This window comes from Polyodon spathula, chromosome 1 (genome assembly GCF_017654505.1).
Source record: "Polyodon spathula isolate WHYD16114869_AA chromosome 1, ASM1765450v1, whole genome shotgun sequence".
Classification (NCBI taxonomy): domain Eukaryota; kingdom Metazoa; phylum Chordata; class Actinopteri; order Acipenseriformes; family Polyodontidae; genus Polyodon; species Polyodon spathula.
In genome coordinates this window covers 31,382,908-31,409,910 of record NC_054534.1, presented here as the reverse complement: position 1 = coordinate 31,409,910, position 27,003 = coordinate 31,382,908, and positions in this window count along the sequence as shown.

Genomic DNA, 27,003 nt, shown 5'->3' with positions numbered 1-27,003 from the left:
GAGCTAATAACGATTTGGAGTAAAAAGCTTTGAGAATGTCCTTTTTTTAAAAAAAAAAAAGTACAAAGTGTGAAGCTTTAACCCATCTTCCATTATATTTTAGTATTTAAAGCTACTATATACTTCTGCAGAATTCAAAAGGCAGCAAGAAATTAAGCAAAGCGGTTCAAGCAGGTAACTCACTTTTAATGTTAGAGCAAATCAAGCATAATTGAGGTGCTTCTTAAAACAGAAAAAAAAATACAGTCGAATAGCTACTATCACTTATTTTCCGATAAACAATACATTCATTGATCATCAAGGAAGAGATTTATATCTTACCTCAATCCATTACGTTCCTGCTGTGCATCACAGTTCGCCTGCTCATCCCCAGCCTCCAATAGCTTTTTGGTTTCGTCGAGTGAGGAGGGCAGCAATCCTGCCCCCATGCCCGGGCTTCCCTGCAGTCAGCCTCTCCACTTATCTGCAAGCTAATTTATGGGCAGGGGTACCTTCAAAGGCCAAAGACTGTAGTGTACAAATATGTACAATGTAGTAATGCTTTCCAGTCTAAGCTTAATAAATAATGTATAGTATGAGATTCCTGACTGAATAAAGATAATCTTCCAGACATGAATAGTGTATTGCCAGTTTGATTTCAACCAGACACCCCAGAACCACTATCTATCTATCTATAAACATTTTAACAATATATTTCAAAACACTCCTAATGTCACAATGAATATGTTTTTATTTTATTTTATTTGAAAATAACTAATTCCATAAGGTCATTTTTGCTCAGTAAATGTTTTCCATTTCCCAGATGTGAGAAAGAGGATCAACTAGTAAAGAAATAAAACCTGAGATTTAAATAAAATCTCTTTCTGGAGGGTGCTAAGCTCCCCTGTGCTTTCCCTTGTTGAGTGTTAAATGAAATCGCTTTCTGAGGGTTCCCTTGTTGAGTGCTACATGAAATCCTAAAACACCTTCATAGGACTCTGGGAGCAAACGTGAAAGTGTTGCTCCCTTGAGTCAACACTTGAAAATTAAATGCCTTGTGATGTTTTTCTTAAGGCATAGTCTACTGACAGACAGGATTATTGGGAGACAGGAAAGAGTACCAAGTTTCTGTTTTCAATTCATATTTAGAACAGGATTTGCATATTTTCTTGCATTTCTGTTTGTCTAGGCTCAAATACAATGGGACCAGTGTGGGTAATTTGAAACCTTTTGCCTTTTCAAAAGCATACATCACTAAACAGAAGTCTTTTAAAATCTATTTATATGTCTGTTTTTCTCATTTTAAAGAATATGTTCCTTTAAATGGGAATTTGAGAAATGTACTGGTTCAATTTGTGAAAAAAAGAAAAGTATTGAAAATGTATACCTAAAATCAAAACTGCGGAGTACTTTCACAATACACTGTGTATAATTACACATGAGGAAAGCTCAGCTGTGTCAGTGATACATTCCAATATATTTTATCTTGGTCAAATCATACAAAATGTACACATTTAACCTACCTTTTTGATTTGTATGGTACATTTGGTTATAGTAAACCTGTCATTTTATTAAGGAACTATTCCAATTTCTTGAAAACTAAAATATCAAAAAAATCACATTCCTGAATACATGCAGAAATGTGGGGTTGCCTACAGTACCTCTGAAGTCCATCGATGTACACTGCACTTGGTTTCAGAATAACTGTTAAAGAAACAAGTTGATGCACTGATACAGCAAAGGTTGTTTTAGAAAGTGTTGCTCCCTGCTGTATGTTTCAGCTTCACTTTTGTTTTTGCTGTACTTTTACTCTTACCAGCTCACACACACAGTACAGTACAGTATATAGCTCCTCTAACATGACTGAAGTGATAAGAATCTAAGGTGTCTGTTTCCCCTGTCTCCACAGGGGGCACTGCTCTGTTTACCACACGAAAAAGACCTGTCCCTTGCTATGCCCCAATAAACATTATTTGTGTTTTTAACTTTGAGGTTGGAGTTGTTGGCTGGGAATCTGTAATAAAACTAACCAATTTGCATAATGCAATTTTGTCAATTGTAACAAAATGAGGCTTTCTTTTACCGTTGTTGTTATAATGTACCACATGCATGTTCAAAGCTGATGGAAAATGAAGCAAGTATTAAAGTGGGCTCCCCACTCAAAACGTATGAATAGGCAACACCATCCTGTGTTTACCATTTCAATACAGCCTACGTAGCTAATATTTGATGACAAATACACAAAACTGTTAAAAAAAATTAAGCTTATTTCATCAGTGTTGTGGCATAAACATCAAGACTCAGATTAGTGTTCCTCTTTTGATAGCTGCTATTTATAAGGCTAATGTTCTATATTCAATAAATACACAAAGTTCCCAGTTTCACAATATAAATATTTATTAAACGTAACCCAGGTGACGTATATTACTGGTTTTCTTTTATTTTGGCTCAACAACAGACATTGTTCCTGCTCTGGGTACAGTTCAAAGAGAAAGGTACAAACTGTTTTTTTTTTCTCTTGACAAAAAATATTATTGTTGGGGGCAAAATAAATGGAAGAGTTTTGCATTTCTACAGCGTAGGGGTATAGTAAACTTTCATAAGCAATAGAATTATATTTCTACTGTAAATATAGTACGCACAACTGGATGTGAGCCAACGACAGCTAAGATCGTCGTTTATAAAGATATTTTCATCAAGCTTTATTTAACCAGAAATTAACCTGTTTATTAAGACTAAAAACAAATGATGCATATAAAATATACAGCACATCTAGGTCTTACAATAACTAAGGGTCACAACATTGTTGGTTCACAGGTTACATTATACACAAAATGTTTCTGAATGTGTAGTGTGCATGTGCTAATGTGCTGCTGCGTTTATCCCGATGTGGCCGTACATCAGTGGCTGGCTACTTGTTCTGTGATTGTGGAGAGTTGGCAGTCTCTCAGGGCAAGGTTCTGCGAAAACCATGTTCTCTCTTTGAATTGCATTTTTGTGCCACAAATAGCTATTTATAGATAATCAAAACCATTTGGGTAAATAACAGAATATTTTTTGATCTGACTCGTTCGGTTGATTTGTTATTGTAAGTTGGTCTGTTCAAAGTATGAATTTGCAATTATACAACTCAATTTCATATAACAACCTTCTGGGAATCTTGCCCTCACAGTGTTATCAACAGTATATCTGGGTCTCTCTAGTGCATTTCAGTCTGCGGTGAATAATTGAAATGATGACAGTTTTTAGATCCATTTAGTGCAACCTTCTTGTTCATCAAACCCTATAAAAAGAAGTCTCTATTAACACATTATTCCTTACACCAATAAAATATTATCTCATTGAGATATTGGTCTACATTTTCAACTTCAAATGTTGAATGGCATGCAAAAAATAGTGTGAACTTGGCACAAGAGAAAATGCAAAGAGCTGCCAAGGGCAATGAAAATATACTCGACTAAAAAGCATACATGTTTAGAATTAGAAAAGCAGTTGCTACTGGCCGAATACCTTTGTTTTTCTGTTTGAAATGGTTTGAATGTTTTCTTTTTTTGTTTTGTTTTGCACAACCTATTTAATTTACCTACAAATCATCAATGTAGTGACGTCAGCACAATCTAGTCTACACCCAAAATAAACATTTAGTGACAAAGAGCTTTGCAAAAAGGTAATGTTTATAAAACAGTACCAGTAATGATCTTTAAACAGATAAGGGGTCTTTTGCATTGACCTATAAAGCTGCCATAGGGAATACCCCTGCTGTGGAAGCTAACACACCAAAATGATGCCATGTATGAGTTTAAGAAAAAATATTTCTTCATTAAAATATTACATTTTTCCATTGTGTTGTGTTTTTTTTTGTTAATCTATAGTGATATATCAGTCATTGCTGTTGAACAAATGCTACACAGAAACAAAAGGAACTTTGGAACCCCTTGGAATGAACATTCTATTCTGATATAATCATGACACCATCCACAGACTTCTTTACAGCACTATTTACTTTTCTTTATACACAACCGAAGAAGCGTTATGAAATAAATATTTATTTATTTATTTACGTTTATATAGTGCCTTTTTTCACAGGGATCACAAGGTGCGTTACAGCATTTAAAAGGCAATGATAATTCCTATAAAACTGTTAAAAAGACAGTCGAAAATGATATATAGTGATAAAAATAATGGTAAAAAGCCATCTAATAAAAGTTTTCAATGCTGTTTTAAAAACAGAAAGATTCCCTGCTTTTTTGACTAAAGATGGCAGAGCATTCCACAATACTGTGGCTTTACAAGAGAAGGCCCGCCCTACTGCACCATCTTTATTCATGCTCGGAACAACCATAGCCCCACATCCTGTGAACTTGGAGTACGACTTGGATTGTAAAGGGTAAACAACTCTGTAAATAACCTGGTGCCAATCCAAGGGCTTTATAAGTTAAAAGAAACATCTTTTCAAAATCTATCAAATTTCTGTTTTTACATTTTTGTACACTGCAGTTATACTCCCTTTCAAACCGAGAGAGAGAGAGAGAGAGAGAGAGAGAGAGAGAGAGAGAGAGAGAGAGAGAGAGAATACTAAATAAACGGTCATGGTATACAGTTTTTATATTCGCCACAAGAAGGTAAACCACGAGCCCCGGCAGATAAATGTATATAACGTATGATCATTCAATATTCTGCTCATACTGCAAGTATATATTTGTAAATAAACAGAAATACAATGAATATATTTTTAGATTAAATGAGTAAATTCAGGGATTATTTTACCTGGAGGATTTTGACTTTAATTTTCAACAGATTATGCTTCAGTGCAAATTCATTTCTTTTTGGTAGAACCTGAGGCTGGTCTCTGTTGTTGGCTACCACTATTAGTGTTGATGAAGGGGTAGGCCAATAACGGACAATTCTTGACTAAACTCGTTCTCAAGAAACCGGGGTCCAAATCAAAACCACAAACCTGAAATATTTCAGACATTTTAAAGTTGTAAAGAAGTTCTATCAAACACGTATTGGTGGCAGTATTATCTGAACTGCCGAAGCGCAGCTCTGTCCTGAAATTCAGCAGCACATCAATGTAAGCAAAGACACATTTGAAACAAGTCCCAGTAAAGACGTTATTCCATTTATGTTATTCCACTTTTATAAGCACCTTTGGCAGCAATTACAGCCACAAGTCTTTTTGAGGAAGTCTCTAACAACTTTGCACACTAGCTTGGTGTAATTTGTGCCCATTCTTTTTGGCAGATTTGCTCAAGCTCTCTCAAGTTGCTTGGGGATCACTTATGGACAGCAATTTTCAAGTCTTTCCACAGATTCTCAATAGGATTCAAGTCAGGACTTTGACTGGGCCACTCAATGACATTCACTTTCTTATTCTTAAGCCACTCCAGTGTAGCTTTGGTCTTGTGCTTTGGATCACTGTTCTGCTGAAAGGTGAATTTCCGCCCCAGTTTTAAGTCTTTAGCAGTCTGAAACAGGTTTTCTTGTAATGCTTGCCTGTACTTTGCTCCATCCATTTTCTCCTTCAACCCTAACATGCTTTTCAGTCCCTGCTGAGGAGAAGCATCCCCATAGCATAATGCTGCCACCACCATGCTTGACTGTAGGGATGGTGTTGACTGGGAGATGTTGGGTCTGCGCCAAACGTAACGCTTGGCATTTAGACCAGAAAGTTCCAGTTTGGTCTCGTCTGACCACAACACCTTTTGCCACATTTTTTCAGACTCACTCAGGTGCTATGTTGCAAACTCCATGCAGGCTTTGAGATGGCTTATTTTTAGTAATGGCTTCTTTCTTGCCACCCTGCCATACAGGCTACTTTTGTGAAGTGTTCTGGATGTTGTTGACTGATGCACATTTTCTCTCATCTCAGCCATTGAACTCTGTAGCACTTTCAAAGTTGTTGTTGGCCTCACAGTGGCATCCCTCACCAGGTTCCTCCTTGCCCGGCTGGTCAGTTTGGAGGGACAGCCTGATCTAGGCAGTGCCTGGTTGATACAATGCACCTTCCATTTCTTGATGACTGAGTAGACTGTGCTCACAAGGATATTCAGAGACTTTAATATTATTTTGTACCATTCTGCCGATCTGTGCTTTTCAATGACTTTATCCTTGACTTGCTTTGAAAGCTCCTTGGTCTTCATAATTGAGTCTTTGCTTGAAATTCACGACCTGACCAAAGAACCTCACAGAGACAGGTGTTTTTATTCTGAAATCATGAGTATCACTAATATTGCACACAGACATAGGCCATTCAACTTTGGTCTGAGGTTTGCCACAGCAAAGGGTTTGAATACTTATGCAATCATGACTTTTCCATTTTTATTTCATATTAATTATCTATTTACTTCTTACTTTTTGTTTTTGCTTTGAATGTGTGGAGTAGGTTCTGTATACAACACATATTAATTCCTACTTCAAAGTGTCATGACTGCAAGCTTTAAAGCAACAAAATGTGAAAACTGTGAGAGGGTCTGAATACTTTTGCAAGGCATTAATATATATATATATATATATATATATATATATATATATATATATATATATATATATATATATATATATATATATACACACACACACACACACACACACACACACACACACACACACACATATATATATATATGTGTGTATATATATATATATATATTTGGGTGACATGGAGTCTCTTTTTTTCTTCTATTGGAAAGTGAATGGACAGACTCTGTAATTCTCGGTGCAAATCAAGATTTGTTTTATTGCTCCAAAATGACACTTGTCCCTATGGGCTAAGACCAAGCCAAAATAACACACCCCTTTTTACTATCTCCATCAACTAACCATGCCCTGCCCTCCCTACTAACCACTCCCTAAAGAGTCCCCTCACAGTGCAGCACGCTCTGCAGTCGGGTCTAACAATGTTACAGTGTATATATATATATATATAATATATATATATATATATACACACACACACACACACACACACACACACACACACACACACACACACACACACACACACACAGTCAATTTCCTGATACTACAAATCTTCTACAGTGTTAGCAGACTTAAGTGTTTAGGCATCTCTCCAGGAATCAGTACTAATCACACAAGACACTATTTTTGGAACACACGCATTCAGTGGTGAAGTTGCATCTCTCCCCTTACGCAACCAATCAAGCTTCCAGAGAAAAAGTAAAAGTAAACAGGAAATAGGAAATCCAAAGGTGGGTAAGGAAAGAATGAGCTGTCTGATTAGTTAAGAATCAAAATCAATCCTCCAAAGTATACACTCCAAACTATATACTCCCATGCGGAATAACACGTTGGCGCAAGTCAATGCAATTCTGCTATCACAATTAAAGTAAATCATTGGGATTAATGTACACTATACATATTATAATGTATAAATTCAAACAATCATGAATTATTAAATAATAATAATAATAAACTTGGATACATAATGTATAATTAAATAACAATTCAAAGAATATCAAGCATTTGGTATTTTTTTCCAGCTCTTGCACAGATATTTCTTGTAAACAGTCCAGTAATAGAGAATGTTTTGTACAAAAACAACTAAAGATGGTTATCTGGCTAGACAGTAAGACTGAAGCAAGTGCCTGAAGTTATCCTGGTCAAAGCCAGATTAAGCCAATTTCTATTGAAACCAACTGAAACCAATTCAAAACACGGGTATCTTTAAAGCATACATTAAATGGATGCTTACAAAACAATTACTTTTCAAACTGAAGCCAAGATTACAATGCCATGCAACTTATGAACAAGTCTAAAAAAATAAAAAAAAAAGTGTAAAACATGTGTTGAATCATCCTGTGTGTGTGTGTGTGTGTGTGTGTGTGTGTGTGTGTGTGTGTGTGTGTGTGTGTGTATGTGTATATATATATATATATATATATATATATATATATATATATATTTTAAGTACAGTTTATTGAAGCATACCAAGAAAAAAAAAAGTGTAGTAAAACAAGTGCATGCATAGTACAGTACATAGAGAAGTGTAGTAAACCATTGCAAATCATTGTCATTGGAATCGCTCCTCAAATAGTATAATTCAAATGTATTTTGTAACTTAATATGTGGTCTTTTTATTTTATTTTTTCATTTGAAAGTTGGTGTGTTATGGGTGTATTATTCAAGTACGTCCATTCCTTCATAAAAGTTTACACAGTTAAAAGCAGTATCAGGCCAATCATGGCTAACCATGAACTGTAAATGCATAGTACGGTCATTGGAAGCACATAGTTGAAGGAAAAATTGCAAAGCAAATCTATTTAGGCAAACTTTTCCAAAAGGCAGCTGAAAGGCAAAATACAGTAAGTGTACTATCATTGGTACCATCAGTTGCAGGATATAAAGACTCTTTATCCTATGTCACCATCTTAACATTTTGATTGGTTTCCAAAGAAACACTTAATGTAAACCTCACTCTCTTGACACTTGAAATCAGTTGTGTATTTCCATCAAGATATGTGACTAAAATAATTTAAAAAGTGAAAATTTTGAGTGTGCAATAGCACACTACAAAGCACTGTTTTAGGTGCCACTGACACTTTTTAGTTAGGCATTATTCAATATGTTCACAGGACAACTTACAACTGAGATAAACCCCAGACAAGTCACACACCACCCACTCCCATCCCAGGGTGTCAAATTGTTCAATCAGTGACCCTTCCCAAACTCTCCCGGCCACCCCTGATCCTCCAACCCCTCCTCCACCCCCAAAAATACAGCACAACAGGCCTACAGAACCCCCCCACCAAGCCGTCTCACTTGCATAACTGAATTCCAATTGAATTTCACCTTGATAATAAAGGGGTGCAATGCACCACCGGTCCTTCACAAACCAACCATCAAAATACCAAAACAAACCGGTGCATGTTGAAAATATATTTCAGCAATACAAACAACATAGGATACAGCAAAGATAAAGTAACGAGGGTCTTGTGAATACTTCAGGATGGTCTGTAACACGCTAAAGATTGTTAAAGACCATAATAACATAGGAACATAAGAAAAGTTTGAGAACGAGTAAAGGCCATTCTGCCCATCAAGGCTTGTCCCGTTAGCACACCATTTCCCCGTACTGGGTGCAACCAATTTAAAAGCACAGAATCTACTTCACCTGGTAGGTTATTCCATGCATATATAACTCTCTGCAACAAAGTGCTTCCCACTTTCTGTTCTAAACTTACTTTTACTCATCTTCCACTTTTGTCCTCCTGTTCTTCTCTCTTTGCTTAACTTTAAGTAGAGTCTTAGGTTAACCTTATCTATACCATTTATGACTTTAAAGACTTCAATCAAGTCCCTTCTGTCCTTTCTTTTCTCTAGGCTGAAGAGATTGCATTCTTTAAACTTGTCCTCATAGCTCCTGTCAAAGTCCTGGGATCAGCCTTGTTGCCCTTCTCTGTACCTGCTTGAGTGCAATCATGTTTTTTCGTATTGAGGTGACCAAAACTGCACACAGTATTCAAGGTGGGGTCTAACTAAGGCATTACATAATATAAACCTCTCTATACTTGTATTCAACGCTTTTTGCAATATGGCCTAACAAAAAACATCTCGTGAAAAAAGTAGCATTAGAATAACTTATACCTCAGCATTACTATCAATATGGCTCTTAGAAGATAAGGCACCTTTTGATAAGTTTAAGAAAAATACTGTGAAAACAGAATGCAATTAATCAAATAAACCTCCTAACTTTGTGAGCAAACGTACTAGAACACCGGCCTTTTTTTAAAAAAAAAACAAAAGGCTGCATCAGTCTACAGCTCCTTGTGGAAGATTCAGCAAGGTTCTCAGGTTTGCCACTGCTGATATAAAAAATGTGTCAGCCAGGCAGCAAGGAGAGCCAACATGAAACAGAGATCAGAACGAGGAGTACATTTAAAATGCTCTCATTTATTTTATTGGTAATTTTAAGTATAAATATTAAAATACAATACAATGTAATATTCCTCTAGAGAATATAGTGGTGTGGAAAACAGGGGAGCCATAAACTGTAGTAGAGTTTTAAAGTATGTTACCAGCTGCATACCAGAGACTCTTACACATAGCCTTCATAGTCTTTACTGGTATAAATGTGTTTTTATGTACCAGCCCTTTATTCTTGGCATTGGATTACTCATTGTCATTGGAATTGCTATTCAAATATTATAATTAATAAATAATTCAAATGTATTTTGTAACTTGTACTGCAATTTAACATATGCAGTCTTTATCTTCTTTTATTTTTTCATTTGAAAGTCAGTGTTTTATGGGTGTTCACAAAGCCGGTGCCAGAACATTAAATAATACCATTTATTTTTTTCTTTTCCTGTCTGTTCAGCATTAACTTTGTGACCCACTGTGGCAGAGCAAAGCTCTGCCCTTTTTAAATTGGCAGGGATGGGGTTAATTTCCCCTACCTGCCTGGGTTTATTATGTTCAGGTGGCTGGGGTTTATTAGGTTAATTAACGATCAATCAGCGCCCAGCCACCTGACATAAAAGGAGGCCTCTGCTTCTCTTTTGGGAGGAGGGAGCTGAGGAAGCAAGTTGGTGTTTTGGTGGTTGTGATTTTTTCCTTTTTCAATTTTCTAAATCCAGTGAAGGCATTGCCCAGCCTGGAAACCTTTATTTTGTACATTTTGCTTTTTTGTCTTTCTTTTTGTGTTTCAATCCCTTTGTTTTGGCCCTTGTGCCTTTTTATTTTTGTATCTATTTATAATAAAAGTATATTTTTTTGAACTGCAGTCTGTCTCTGGGCCTCTATCCACTCGCCAGCCTGCCACACCCACCCTCTCTGGACTTTCCAGCTAGGTGCAGGCAAATAAGGTTGAGAAATGAGGAGGTAAATAAGTTAAAGATATAACACATTTTAAGACTTTTGATGTATGAATTATATGTAGGGCTTCTGATTTTTTATTTTAACCAATAAAAAACAATAAAAACACCTCCAATACAAAAGAAAATTAAACTGGTGGATAGCCATTAAACACAGGAAAACTACAAAAATAATAATAAATACATTTCCCATTGCTGGTGGGCAAAATCCCGCCTTTCTGACTTGCATCTATCCTTGATTCGTTCTGAATACTTTAAACCCAGCTTGCGATTAAAAACGAGATTACAGTCAGGAATGGAGGCTTGTTAGCGGGATTTAAAGCTGTATTACAGTTAAGATACGGAGGATTTAAAACAGAATTGTGGCGAAATGTACAAAAATGCCTACATACAAAAACCCCAAAAGAATGTGCTTGTGACCATCTCATTGTGAAAGACAGCAAAGGAAAGAAGGTACAACTTAAGTGTGCAAGTACTGTCGAGTTACTACTATACATATTTTGATGGAAGAAAAAACGCTCAAGCATTTTGGAAAGTGGACAGTATATCAAAAACTACAGCCCTGAAAGAATTGATTTACATAAAACTCAAAAATAGCTAAACATAACCACTGAAAAATGCAATTAAAAAAACCTGAAAAACAGAAGCCCTAATTATATGGCCCTTATGTCTTTTATGATATAAAAGTTGGACTGATCTTATTTAGACAGATTTTATTATCATCCCCTTCATGGAGATTTTTTAAAATATTTTGTACATATTCTGATTTAAAGCTGTAGCTAAAACATAAATTATTATTTTTGATTGTTTAAAATATTATACGCCCAACATATATTTATGTGCTGCTTTCCAAACATGCTTCTTTCAACACTGTGCTAACCTTCTGACAATATATGAATATGGGAAACTTAGTGCTAAGAATGAAAATTCTCCCCGTCAACAGGCATTTTGCTTTTTTTCACAATATGCATTCATGATTTAATAGCAAGTACGCAAGGTATAGTAAGCTACATTTGGTATGGATAGTTTTACAATGGATGAATGACATTTCCAAATAGTTATAAAATAAAGTGGGGGTACTTATTTTGTTTCGCCACCATGCACACGTGTGTTTTAGATTTGGTAGGACAATGTGCAAATGTTAAATCTACAAACAGCCAACGATCCTTCTAGTTATGTACCACAACTGCAAAATAATTTTTGTTTCAATCTCCCCTTCATCAAAAAGCACTATGTTCTAAATCAAATATACTGACATTATCATAGTGCTGTTTAAATACATTCCCACGGAAAATACTTGGTGTCAACCCAAACTCAAATAGCTTCTCCTCACTGCAACCCTGACAATATAGGCATCTTTAACAATGTAAAGATATGAACCTGGAAAGAACAGTAATTACAGTACCATACAGTATGTGCCAGGTCTCAACAAAAAGTCATAACATGTCAGTCTACAATCCCTTGTGCTGATAGACGTTTTGTAATTAAAAGCAAAAAATGAAGCTGTGGTTACAACATTGCCCGGTTACCTAAATATAAAAGTAATTCTTTCATATCAGCAGGTGCTGCTTGCCTTACATCTTGTGTGGTATAAGTTTTTGTATGCCTTAGGGTTATGAAAAGAACATGAGTTCTTGCCAATTGTATCTGAATAGCAAAAATCATTGATCAGTATGAGGAAGCCAGGGGTCTAAGAAATTAAATGCATATCTCTAAGCAATGGTAAACTATTGGTTTCTTTATCAGAAAGGGACAGAACTTTAGAGGTCTACAGAAAATAAATCTATCCATCACTACCCTAGCTGTAGATAGAGAAAGTCAACTGGGCTCTGGAGGGGAATGGTGTATCGTACAGGACCCTCGTCTATGACCTGACCCTTGTGGCCTAGTTAAACTGTAGGAAGACCCTCGATGTATTTTCCCTTATTTAACTGTTTGCCAGTTTTGACATTGACTTGGGTGGCTTGACAGCACCAAACCCCTAACCACTATATTATTATGATATCTTTAAAGCTCACAGTTGAATATTTGCCATTACCATAAGCTGCTGTGCTGGTATTGTTTAGCGTCAATAAGCTTCCAGCAACTCAGAGTCATTCAGCAGCGATGCATTTATAAATAAACTGAGATGTTAAGATGCAGGTATTGTCCTTCATCATTCAATGCTTAACAACCCCCCCATGCATTTCTGATTGGATTCATAAGCTTTATTCACTCCATGGGGATCCTCATTCACACCCCCATTAATAAGATGTTGGCTATTTGAAAACTGTTATACACTTATCATTTATATATCTTTCAAAATATTTAAAATAAATCATGGTGCAACCTGGTAGCCACGGCACCATTCATTCTTCTTGTGCCATACCATGACACTTTGTACATGAAAAGATTCCAAACCCCCACGCTACAATTATGAAGCAACGTTTTTAACAAGGTTCATGGAGAAAGTTGTATGCTGTCTTTGTTTTGCAGTAGTGTGTACAATTCAACAACATTGCTTATTATCTGATTACCAGCATGTTGAATTATTAGCAGTAAGTCATAGTGCGGTAAAAAAAAGAAAGCGTACATCACAACTTGCGAATGGGAATAAATACATTTGTGGTCTTTCTGGGATTTGTCATTGCGCTTCATTGTACAGTATGGTAATACATAAACAAAACATCATTATCATATCAAGAGGGACCTGAACCTTCAACATTGGATGTAAAAGCAGACATTCTTTAAAATGTTTTATGTGGGCAAAGTACAAAGTGTGCTGCTCAGCTCTGAGCAATCATAACCAGCATGTAAGTTAATGAAATACTCAATCATTTACTATATGCTTCCTATTTCTCTAAAACCAGCACACTCGAAGTGCTTGTGTATGTGAATGTGGCGCAGTAGCCTCCCAGCCCAGATGGCAGGGACAGGGACATAGAAAACTGCAAGGTTAAATGAGCTAATGCGCTTTTAAAGGGAAGCGGTTGCACTTATCAAAGCCTGTCCAAGTTGCATTTTCCCTCACTAAACACAAAGGAAAAACACAGTAACATAAAAACAATGCAAATAATATAACATCCTGGGTAATGTAGCATGTAAAAAGTAATGTTTTATTTACCTTGAATACTTAAGAGTTGAAAGGCAGGGTATTGTTGACTGCTGATAATTACGCTAAGTTAACACGAAGCAACCAGACCGCATGCGCACAAGTATGACTAGTTACACGAGACAAAGCGAGAGATGTTGGCGAGATGGGAGCACGTAAGATTATACACGATGGCGCAGAAGCAAATGCGGATGCGTCATATGTTTCCGTGCAAAATTGCGTATACACAAATCTGTATGCCGCGGTTGGCAAATTGGTATGCGAGAGGAAAACCGCGTATACATTAATTCCGCGATTGGCGAGGGATTACTGTAATATAAAATAAAACAACCAAATAAGACACAAAAAAATTATAACATCACATCAATGAAAAGTGAAACAGTGGCGTGCTCAATTTGGTCACAAATGACACGTGTGTATGTGTTTTGTGTGGGGGAATAATAAAAACGGGACGGTTATTTGCGGGGAAAACCCGGGGATTATAAGTAATACTCGCTGCTGTATTACTTAACATCATTATTATTTATTGTTTGTTTCGTCCTCAGGCACTGGACAAAACAAATAAAACGAACCTTTGCACCTGGATTACAATTGTCTGTCTGTCCTTTAATCACCTGCACCTGCACACTGTTAACCATTTTGCTACAGGGTATAATCAAAGTTTTGTGTTTTTTTTTGTTGTTGTTTGTTTTGTTTTTTTGGGGTTTTTTTTTTTTTTTGCAGATGCAGAGCCTTCTTGTCATAAATCAAACCGAGCCCTCAATTACTTAACTATACCCTTAACTGAACTAATAATTAAACTGATCATTTACTTAAATTGTACATTTTTACCTGTTTTCAGCTCTTAACAGTTGCAGTTCAAGTTACTTATCAACTGTTATAGCTAACTGTTCAAGAGCCGAAAACAAGTAAAAAGGTCTAATTAAGCAAATTATCAGTTAAATTAAGGGTCTAGTTAAGTAACTGAGAGCTCCGCTGGAATGAAAACAAGCAGTGACCAGTTTGAGAAGCCCTGGTTTAGACTGAGAACTACAATGCATGAGTTGCTTTGAGCTTTCCCACAATCAGCATTTACTTATGTCATCTACAAATCTTTGTTGCTGCCGTTCATATAGCTATGACTAAATACAAAATTTAATCATTATGTATGTCACTTCTTAAATCTAGCATGAATTAAAAATGTATACGCTATGGCTCTGCTCTACTTAGTAAAGTATCATTGAGAGGAATTTACCCATTCTACCACTAATTTTGTGCTTGGGCTTGAATTTAAGTGTAAAAGTGATGGAGCACTTTCTGTTGACAGGGTATGTACGATTCCTTACTGTTGAGTTAGACCAGTGGTGCACAACTGAGGCCATGGTACCCTAAATTGGTTAACTGGACCAATTAAGCTTCTAATAAGGTCCAATAAAATACTTTAGAGTGCAGTTGGAATAAAAACCTGCAGGGACACCCCCCCCCCCTTCCGGACCAAGTTGTGCACTACTGAGTTTGACACATGTTACAAAGCAAGGAATTTGTATTAACAAGCAAACTCCAGACCCAGTTGCACCCAGCAGGAGGTGCTGTAAGAGAAGGTGTTCAGAGACCCTCCCAAGGGGACTCCTTGTGCATTACAAAGGGATAGCAGGTGCACTTCATTATAGAAAAGCAGCCGTGCCCTGACATGCATGTACAGCAGCAAACGTTAACAGAAGTATTTGCATTTTACGAGTTAAATATTGTCTACTTTTGAATGTGTGTTCAAATAACAATGAAACGGACAAAATGACACAGTCTGAATGGTGATGTGACATTTGAATTTCAGATTGTTTAAAAACAAATACAATAAAATATAATTTAGTACAATAACTACAGAAACAACTGCTAAACTCTAAACTGAAATGTAGAACTGCATTATATTCCTTTTTCGTTTTGAATCATTCTTTACATAACCAAAGCATCTGGTTGGACACCAAGAATGATAACACACAATGGAATACATATTCACAGTGTTATAAATTCAAAATCATTGCCTGATTTACATCATCACCTTTTCTGAATATTTAAGTTTTTACCTATTTAACATCCTTTTATGAGTGCTTTATATAATTATCTGCTGCTATTTATTTGAATATAGTCTCAGAAAAACTTGGTCTGCTTCACAGTTTCACAATCATTAAATGTGATTCAACATTTCTTTTGGCAATTTATCCAGTAAATCTGCCTTTTGCATTCCCATTGCCTTACATATACCTTCACAATGCAGTCAAATAAAAGTGCAATTAAACTCTCGAGTGGGAGTCATATTATAGGTTACTAGGGTTATTAAAGAAGGTTATGACTAAGGTCACTCACAAGATGTTACACTGAGAACGACTAAAACTTGAGTAATTTATGTCCTGAAGAAAACCACATTACTGTGGGCTGATGTACTGTATACATTTAATAACTGAAATCGATCACACTGTCCTAGTATTTTTTGTTGGTGTTGTAACTTTTCATGTATCATTGCAGGGTACTCAATCTCACAGAGTAAATGAATGTGAAACACTGAGATAGAAACTCTAGCTTTTAAAAAAGCAAAACGGAAGGAAATAAAAACATTGAAAAGTGGGGGAAAAAAGTCTTTAAGTGGGAGGTTTTTAAATCAAATACAGCCATTCTGGACCACTTTCTAATCGTGATAAATGCCTGATTATCACTCTTGCTTTGGTAAATATCTGTGCAGCAAGGATGGTCTTTAAAAACGTGTTTTTTTAATTTTTTGGTTAAATGTAATTTGTAATTATTTGCTAAATGTTTCCATTACGATTCCCTAATAGTACAAAAGAGATTTGTTAATCTGTTTGCCAATAGTCTATCGCTACTACTAATTCAATGTAAGCAAATGTTTTTGACTACGCTATATTAATATCTGCTTTGTTTTTTTGGTGACTCGGCATTGCGACCATTTCAATAGCTACCCTATAATCTGAACTTCATAAAACAAACCGTGTCTGTAAAAGATGTACGATTCTTAACTCCAAATCAATTCATTTTCAAAGAAAGGCTGTAACTGCAGCGCTATCATTATGATAATAGAAGTGGGCTACTTTGTATTAGAATACTTTCCAGCAGCCTGATTCAATTCCATATCGTAAGACAGCAAGCGAAGGCTTTATTGACTGCGCTGCACAGAGTTCGGCTTGCTATGGTATATCGCTGGTTTTGTCACGGTGTGTAAATCTGAACTATACTGTTTTTGTAATTTTTTTGATGTCAAGTTACAATAGTTCTGCATTATTTGTTCTTTGTTAAGCATTTCTTAACACAAAATGCAGCGAGATTGCAGGAGAAAAGGAAGTGTATTTCGATCTCAGTAAGATGATGATTCTTCCATTCGTTCCTTGAATTTGATGCATTTTCACCAATGGAAAGATGATAATTGTACCAAACTGGCTCTGGTCTATCACCTCCAGTTCCATGCTTCGAACGTGTATTTGCAAAACCTAGAAAGTATAGTAGGATGACGGTATGATGACAGAAAATTCTATTCCATTCTGGTGAACAAAGTCATTGACAATTCCTTTGTGATAGCAAAACACTAAGTTATACTGTTAAACAGTGAATACAAATATGCTGAATAGAAAGGGTTAAAAAAAATACATACAAACACATTATCACAGATCATTTATATCCAGCTGTACATTAGTTCACTATCATATCTACCCTCTCCACCAAGATAAACAAACATGTGTCCAGTATATCATAAACACTATGGTGTCGACTGTTTAAAAATAAAATACCGTTTGCAAAATAGTGTTTACTATTTTCTATTTTAAATACATTGCTGGCAATCTATATTCAATTGTTTTCAATAGAGTTGTGGACCACTATTTTCATTTTCTGTTAAATAGTTATAGCTAGGACCATTTTGTCCATCCCTGCTGTGCAGTAGAGTCCTCATTTACGACTCTGGCTCTTACTTCACGACATGGTAAACTGCTGGTCATCTAATCAGGGTTCTCTTGCTTAAAAAGACCAGGGAGAGTTTAAAGTTGGTTTAAACGTTAGTTTGGTTAGCCTGTACAAGTAGGCTAAATACTCAGAATCTTAAATAGCTTTCTTAACTACTTGATTCATTTGTTTTGTTTACTTGTGTGGCAGAGTAAAGCTCTGCTCTTTAAAAATTGGCAGGGATGGGGTTAAATTCCCCTACCTGCCTGGCTTTATTGTGTTCAGGTGGCTGGGGTTGATTAGCATAATTAACAATCAATCAGCGCCCAGCCACCTGATATAAAAGGAGGCCTCTGCTTCCCATTAAGAGGAGGGGGCTGAGGAAGCAGGTTGATGTTTGGTTTTCTGAATTTTTCTAAATCCAGTGAAGGCATTGCCTATCCTGGAAATCTTTATTTTTGTAAGTTTGTTTTTTTGTGTTTAAATCCCTTTGTTTTGGCCCTTGTGCCCTTATTTTGTGTTGATTTATAATAAAAGTATATATTTATTGAACTGCAGTCTGTCTCTGGGCCTCTATCCACTCACCAGCCTGTCACATTTTGGTAAACAGGTCATTAATTCATGTCATGCTGTACGTGTGGATCTAAAGCTTTCAGTGGATTTTATCCACTTCAGAATGCATTTCCAACCTTTCTGGAAGTTTACCATGCTACATGTGCAAGGTAATGCTATCTGGTACCATCTTATTACCAGAATTTGTAGGGTTTTTTTACCAAGCCATTACCAGCATTTGCAGTGTTTTACCACAAATTCAACACTGGTTTAGAAAACATATGTTCCAAATGGCTCAGAGATCAATGTAGACCCCATGATTCACATTTGAATTGACATTCTACTGTGTGACTGATACATAGGTATTTATAAATGTGAAAGATGTTCAGTTTACAGTTATTGTATGTATACTTACACTTAAACACTGGATTCTGTACATATACCGCTTAAGCACCAGTACGTAAATACAACAAAAAGTGTTATGGTGGATGGGGTCTGCAGAACCAATTTAATGATCCCACAAAATTAAATATAATACTCTACCAGCAAATGTAATGCCTGCAACTGCAATAACCCTGTATGCATATGTAATAATGTATATTTAATAAAATGTCAACTGCAATTGTTATTAGTCCACTAATTTAAAAAATTGTGTGTGCTGTTGGTATTATATTTGCAGGATCTACAAGATCCTTCAGATGCTTAACATGATACACTCTTGTAATGGTTTGGTGTCTCAGCCCATTGAATTAAATGGAAAGGGCTGGATGAGAACCGGTAACCTCGCAATTCAAACCAAGTGAAATACCATTCAACTGAAGACTAAACTTTGTAGTTTAGAGGTAAGTGCATGCAGTATGCTGATTTCAGTATCTATCTCCCCATTAAATAGCTGTTTCACACTATCTAGATCTATAGTATGTAATAACTAAAGGCAATATGTTCTTCCTGATGAAAAAAAAACAAACATATTTGAACATATTCTGTATAACATAATTTGTGTCTTAATTTCCAATAAAGTACTAATAACTTTTTCAAACAACAAAGGACAGCCTTCCACTCATGAGTTGTTATGTTCTCAGGCATGTTATTCAAGTTAGAATTACATTCAGAACCAAGATATACGGGAGCTTTTATTCAATACAGTTCTTAGCCAAATCCATCAAACCACAAAATGAGTAATCAATGATTCAGCAGACCCGTACACCATGAATTATTTTTTTTGCTTATTTCAGAAAAAAAGCCTCATGCACAACTTGACACTTGTACCTGACAAAGTAAACGCCTTGATGCACTTGATCTGTTGAAGTGAAGCAGTGCAGGAGCCAGTCTTGCCCTGCTTCACACGACTATTTCATCTAGTTTAAGGCGAGCACTAGTGTCAAGAAACAACATGTTTCCACTGCAGCAGAGATCATCGGGTTACATGAAATAGGATAAGAAAGAACCTGCCATACTCATCTAGGAAAGGGGCTAACAAAGAGGTTATATTCAAATGAAATTTACCGTAAAACCTGGGTACAGGGAGGAATTTTAATTGACCTCCTCTTGGCTTACTCTCCAATAAACTGATATCCCTCACCACATCCTCCCCAATACCAGCTGTGAAGACAAGGGGCATATGGGAAGCCCACTTTGAGCTACCTCAAAACCCTGTTCATTTAGTCTTTCTCTTAGAGGTAAAGATGCAAAGCGCAAAAAAACGGGATTGGAGCCTATTAAACAGAGAGCAGGGGGATCCTTGCGGGAGCTATCTATCTTCCTGAACACTCCTGTGAACTGCTTTTAGTATCAGGTGCATCATCTTGAGAATCCATCTGACGTTCCAAGTGAAAATCAGTTTGAAATTCCCACATTAAAAGTACTGAGGCCAGGTGGCTCACCATTATATGAGCATAGTGTGGAACTAAAAAGGTTTGTGTGTCTCTGAGTGGAATGCTGGGGTGATTTTTAACACAGATTTAAAAAAATGTTTTAATTAGAGCATGGCTACTTTTAACTGGATCTTTCAACAGAAGCACATTTTTTTCATTATTGTATTTAACTGTATAACAATATAAATACAGTCCTCTTAATTTTTTTTGTGCCTTTGGCAATTGTATAGTCAGGTCAGAGCTGGCAGTACTGGTTTCAACTGGTCATGCTGGTTTAAGAAATTTTGGGCTTGAATAAATGTTGATTTGATAAAAATAAACAGTATTTAATGAGAAGGGTGGTCTGAAAAGAAAAATGTACCATTATATTTGCCCATTGTTGTTGCAACTGTTTAAGTTAGATTTCTGTCATGTTTCTAAAGCACTTTTTAAACATGGAACATACTGTGGTCAAGATGATGCAGAACATATCTATATCAGGTACCTTTTTCGCTATGACAATTGTTTTTGTTCACTATAACATAGTTTATCATTCATGAACTACAATATTTTTATCTATGCATATAGTTCTCTTGTTTCATCCTTTTTATTTTAACTTGTTTGCTCATTTTTAATATATTTTACAGAATCACAAATGTGTCTACCCTCTTTTTATGCATGCTATGTTTATTAGTTCCCTTAATGTATTTGGATACACTACATTAAGGTGCTTTATACAGGTACAAGGCTTCAGAGAAAAAAAAAAGAATGTTGTCTTTTTATTAACAAACAGACATTCAAAAGAAGATGCTTGAAATACAGCTTTCACTGTATGTGTGAGAAAGTGCCTCTTTTCATACAGGTTGTTTTCTAGGTCTGAACCTTCCATATATTTATATTTTTTCTAGGTTTGAAGAGTTGCTTTTATGGAACTACATCCCCCACAATGCATTGTGCTTTGGCAGGCCCTTCCTTCATTGAGTGAAATGTGCCTGAAGTGACTAGTATATGTCTCCTTGTCATTAACTTATCACAAATCCCTGCAGCAAGAACAAATTCTCTGAGCATCATGCTGACTTAGGCTATAACAGAAACCTGATCCAAAAATATCCACCAAACAATACAAAAAATATATACTATAGACCACCCAACGCATCAGCAGTAAATTACAAGTTTCTCAAATGTAGCACCTCCTTAACCAAAAAAAAAGCTGTAAATAAAAAAAATCAAATATAGTTTACATATTTAAATTGCGCACGTCTGTAAAGATCGCTGTAGAACAGTCCTGAATTGAATAGTTTCCTTATTTTTTTTAAAGCATATTGAGCTTAAAAACAAGGCCAAAGATGATCTACGCAGACATCATATTTGAAATCACTGAAGTCAAGTTATAGCTTTTTTGCATATTTTTTCATGGCTAGCTGTCCACTGTGTTTAATCCTTACAGCATATCTAAACTCCTAAATGCTGTGACTGTCAGACAAAGCAGTGTTACAAGCCATGTGTTTTAACTCTGTTACAGTGTGAATGTGGTTAGATACTTGTTAAGTGAGGTATGTTGTGGTTGCTGTCAATGGGAGGCTCAGTGTTCGTCTGATGTGGGTATGGAATTTAGAAGCCTCAACTAATGAATTAAGCTTATGGCAGAACTCTTATTTTATAAACTGGAGACAGTACAGACTTAGGCTTGCCAAAATGTGCTTTAGTTTTGGACAATGTTTGCCACCACTGCCTTTAACAGCAAAGGTTCTCAAATTTGTTTTTATTTTGGGGGGGGGGGGGCAAGTTCGGGGCTCACAAATGAGGAAGCTGCATTGCAGTGAAAGTCAATGTTTAATGTATATTGCCTGTAAGGATCACAAGGCCTGTCTTACATCACAACAGAAAAAATAAATACCACTTTCTAAACAGTCGGCGCCACCTAATCAGGATTCTGGCAATCAGGATTTCTGCTTAAATGAGTATCTGGAAACTAACTGACAAGTCTGAATCACTTTCAGTGTGTTATGATTATGTTAGTGAAAATGAGGCCTAAAGAAAACCTCTGGATTTGATACAGAAAATACTATATTCAGTGTTATAGAAAATGATTACATTGCACTATAAATTACTACAGAAAAGCAGATATAACATATATAATGGGATCTTGAAAAGGAAAATGAACACACCTACAATTAAGCAATACTGTGATCTCGGTACAAGGGCTGAGTCCGAATAGGAATTTGTATGTGTAACCAATTGGTGTTTTCAATCAAAGATAATCTAGTAATAGATAATACAAAATAAATAACAAAGTGTAAACATATGTTTCCCTATTTCTTTGCTTTAAAAACTGTTTAAAGTTAACATATTTTGCATATAGGGAAATATAAAAACAACTAAGGTGAAGTATTTTCTAAGTTTCCTTTATTTCATAACAGTGGCTACGTCAACCAGCGACACAAAGCTTTGAGAAGCAGATTTTTGGAGGACACCGGCTTACGAATGAAATTTAAATTTATAAGAAAGCAAAAAACATTAATAGGACATTTCAATATTGCCATTGTTATAGAATATTGCCATTGTTATAGAATAACGTGCATTAAAGTAAATTACCAACTGCCTAACTGGTTAGTTAGTTAGTTAGTTTAGCTCTGTTTCTAAGAACGAAACCTGTATGTTGAAATTAAATGTGCTTGTGGCAAAGTGGTTACCAGTGTGCAGGTGATCAAGAAAGACAGTTATAATCCAGGTGCAATGTTGTTTGATGAGTTTGTAAATCCCGTGCCTGACGGCAAAACAAACAGTAAACAATAAATGATACTAAGTAATACAGCGGCCTGGATTACTTAAGTTGTAATCCCCAGGTTTGTCCCAAAGTATAGTCCCGTTCTTTATACAGCCACATGAAATAAAGAACACAAACACAAGTCCATTAGTGAGTGAATTAGTGCTCGTGGTGCAAATACAGTTTATTTGTGAGACAAGTGCAGCGCTGTAATAACTGCTCTAATAACAAGAAACAATTAGTGACAAAACAAACAAACACTTTGATTGCTTTACACAAATCACAGGTCCTTCCAGGTTGTTCTCTAACCAAAACAAACAAACAGATTATGTCACTTTGTCCCCTATTTATATCATCACAAACGACCCTTTAGTAAACAATTGCAGTCGCTCCTCCAATCCACGGCTGCTACATCATTTCCCTTCCGGGTCGATGAGTTAGTATACCGAAGCTCCACCCCCTTTCTAGATAACCGACTTCCTTTTAACCCTGGGAATGAAGTGTCCAGCCAAACAGTCCAGGATACTCTGTTCCCGTTACTTAGCGCCCTCACAGTTCAGGATGGAGATTTATCACCAAAAATCATTGTCTTTCTGTCACAGTGTTGCATGCTTATTTTATGGAAACTTATGCAATCTGTGCAGGAGGTGTGAAAATGATGAAGATTAATTTGAGACCGAAATCTTGGCTGTCAATAATAACACAGGGTCATTGAAGGATTTTTAAGGGCGTATGTAAGTACTTGTTTCTTCTTCAAAATGATGGTCTATTATGAAGCTTACAAGATAATTAGGTGTGGGTAGGACTTGATTCTAATCGACTGTTAGCTCTGAACATTATTGTGTAAATTAACAATTTCATAACAAGAATATGCACAATTTAGATGGAATTTAACAATAACATAAATAATGACTGTTCTTGAATTGTATAGGTCTTATCAGATAAGTTAGTGAAGTCATTGAGCATATTTACAATTCTCTGGGTAATATAATATGAGTCCAAAGCTTGAGTGATATTTAGGCAATGCACATGTTGCTATCTCTAAACAATAAGAATGAGACTCATTGTTCAAAATTTCTGCAATTTAACACACTAACATAGATGGGGAATGTGTGTGAAATGTAAGCAGTTTAGTCTGTTAACAGAAGGGGTTATCTTACAAAATATGTATCTGAAACCTGATTGAACTGATAAAACCCCAAAAATGTAAAATATCATAAAACCCACAGCTCCATCGTAGGTCACTGAGATACAGATATTGTGTGGGGGAAAAAATATATATTAGTATGATAGTTTTTATATGACAATACAGTAGTTTTATGGCATTTAATAAATTAACTGAACCATGATTGTCAGCAAGTGTGGATTCATGAAGACCAAGGTGAGACAGATAATAATTTTATATAGAGATATGTGCAAGTTTAAAATATATATTGCTGTGACTACATTAAAAAAAAAAAAAACATCAAAGTGTGTCTTCGCAATTGTTTCTATTTAAAGAGACAGATCAAGAGAAATTAAGTATAACATTCTATTCAGAAATGAGATATCCACCAGATCTGATCTGACCAAAAGAAAATTCTTTTAGCGTTTGACTAGCGTTGGACTACCAAGAGAAACGTAATATATATATATATTATATATATATATATATATATATATATATATATATATATATATATATTTTTTTTTTTGGCCCTTCTCCATTGGAGCTCTAAAGCTGCTCAAAGTGCTGGCTAAATTGTGAGGTAAATTGTTATTGCTTGATGACAGCTATTACCAGCAAGAACAGGGCTGGATTAAAGGGTGTGGGGGACCTACACTAACCCATATTGCATATTATGGCGAATGGTGTTATTGGCATATTGGTTAATCCAGTCTTGCTTTGTTGGCAAAGTGAGCAGAGCGGACATTTCCAGCTCACTCTTTCACAGCACTGAGAAGAACCGAGCACAGTTTTATTTTTCTTAAATACATGTTTGGCAATGGAGTTTGAACAAAAAATTCAAACAAAGGTGACAAATACAGATACAATATTTTCCATCATTCCTGTGCATGGTAACCATTAACCTATGAGATATTCGGATACAAACAAGCCCATTAAAAAGCTAATTTGATACTTTACAATATAATTGTAAATCTCGAAAAACTACTCACTTCTAAATCTTTTGTAGTCATTTTTGTATTACTTTAGTATAAATACATGTTAATTTGGATTCATATGTTGTTTTTTTCTGACTTTATGTGAACGAAAAGACACACATTTGCCCATTTTCCCATTGGAAATAGTGATATTTTGAAATATCACTGTCCTGCTCACAAAAGCAAAGTTTGTGGGGAATAATAGCCATTTTCTATACTTTTGAGGCATAAGCAATTCATCATCAATCATAGAACATAGAACACAAAATGATGCAATATGCATCACAGACATAAAAAATAAGCTAGCCGTCATAAAAAAATAACCGAAAGCAAGCTTCTGTGCGCTCTCTTCCTGTGTGTGCGCATTCAGTTTTTGTAAAATGTCCCAAACAAACGGCAACCTTGCGGGGGCCCGAATTCTACTGGGGGCCCTATGCTATAGCGTAATTTGCGTATAGGTTAATCTGGCCCTGAGCAGGCAGGACAAGTGTCACTTTGAGCCACGTTCCCCTACCCTGTGTGCTGGCTGAGCTGTGATGTAATGGTTATTGACTGATGACCAGCAGGAGGATAAGTGGCACTCTGAAATACAATAAAACATCTAATATATGATCCATCAACAATATTTTTTTGCATCAGTTCAGAGTGGGGTTGCATAGCAACTTTCTTCTGCTGAAATTTCACAAGAAATAAGCTCAGAGGTGTCTGAAAAAACTTTTAAAACCACATTCCTGGAACTGCTCTCTAAAGCAGAGCTCTCAGCGGGTTTTGTAATCTATTCTGATTGAAGGTGATTGAATTGAAGGGGATTAGAAAGATACTGTGGATCTTTTTACCATAGCCTACAAATCACGTAAGACAACACAGAAGGTATTTTCCTCCAGAGGTTTACAGTCTGGTATATTAGTAACAGTATACGTTCCCTGTTTTAGATGTAGAGAACACTTCACAAATATATGGACAGAGATTAAAATTTAGCACAGTTGTGGCCAAGACTTCCAGAACCTACATATATTTTGGTGGATCCCAAAAGATTCTGTGATCCATCAGTAATAAAGGGAAGAAGAAAACAATACAGTAAATGTGATAAATCATTTATTGTTTAATGGTGCCATCTGACTTTGTATATTGAATAATTACTGTATTAAATAAAATAGACGTTTAATAAACGTTCTGACAACTATGTTGATGCAATAAAAAAAGTATTTTTCATAATTAAAGTATATATATATATATCTAGATATAGATATTCTTATATGATATATATATATATATATATATATATATATAGTCTTTAATTTGTATAAAATTGTTTAACAAAATCACAAATGAGAAAAAAGTTCCCAAAAACAAGATACCGTTCCCAAGTTTTTTCCGTTACTGCATCGTTGAATTTTCTCAAGCAAGAATCCTTTTGAAAGTGTCTGTGCTTAGGAAACTTTCACAGGGAGAAACTGTGTGGAAAATTACAATGTTCAGCTATGCGCTGAGATCCACCAAAAATCTCCTGCAATCCATCCTTGAATCCAGATCTTTGCATTGACCACCACTATAACTTGAATCGTCACTCATCCTAGTATATCAGTTGGCCTTCTAATCTTAAAGTTCTCCCATTGGGTTTAAAGCTTTTGGAAAATTAATGTCTCTTGCAAAGCAAAGTACACCCCATTAGTTACAGTACATAATTTAAGATTAAGAATGATTATTTCATTATACATTAATATGCTGTGGATATCACTTGTCCTGCTGGTTCAGAGAATATAAAATGAGTTGTGTAATGTATGCATTTGCTCCTGGTAATAACACTGCAAAGAGTGTGAAACAAATACACTCTCAGCCTGATTAGAGGGAGCCAATGAACAC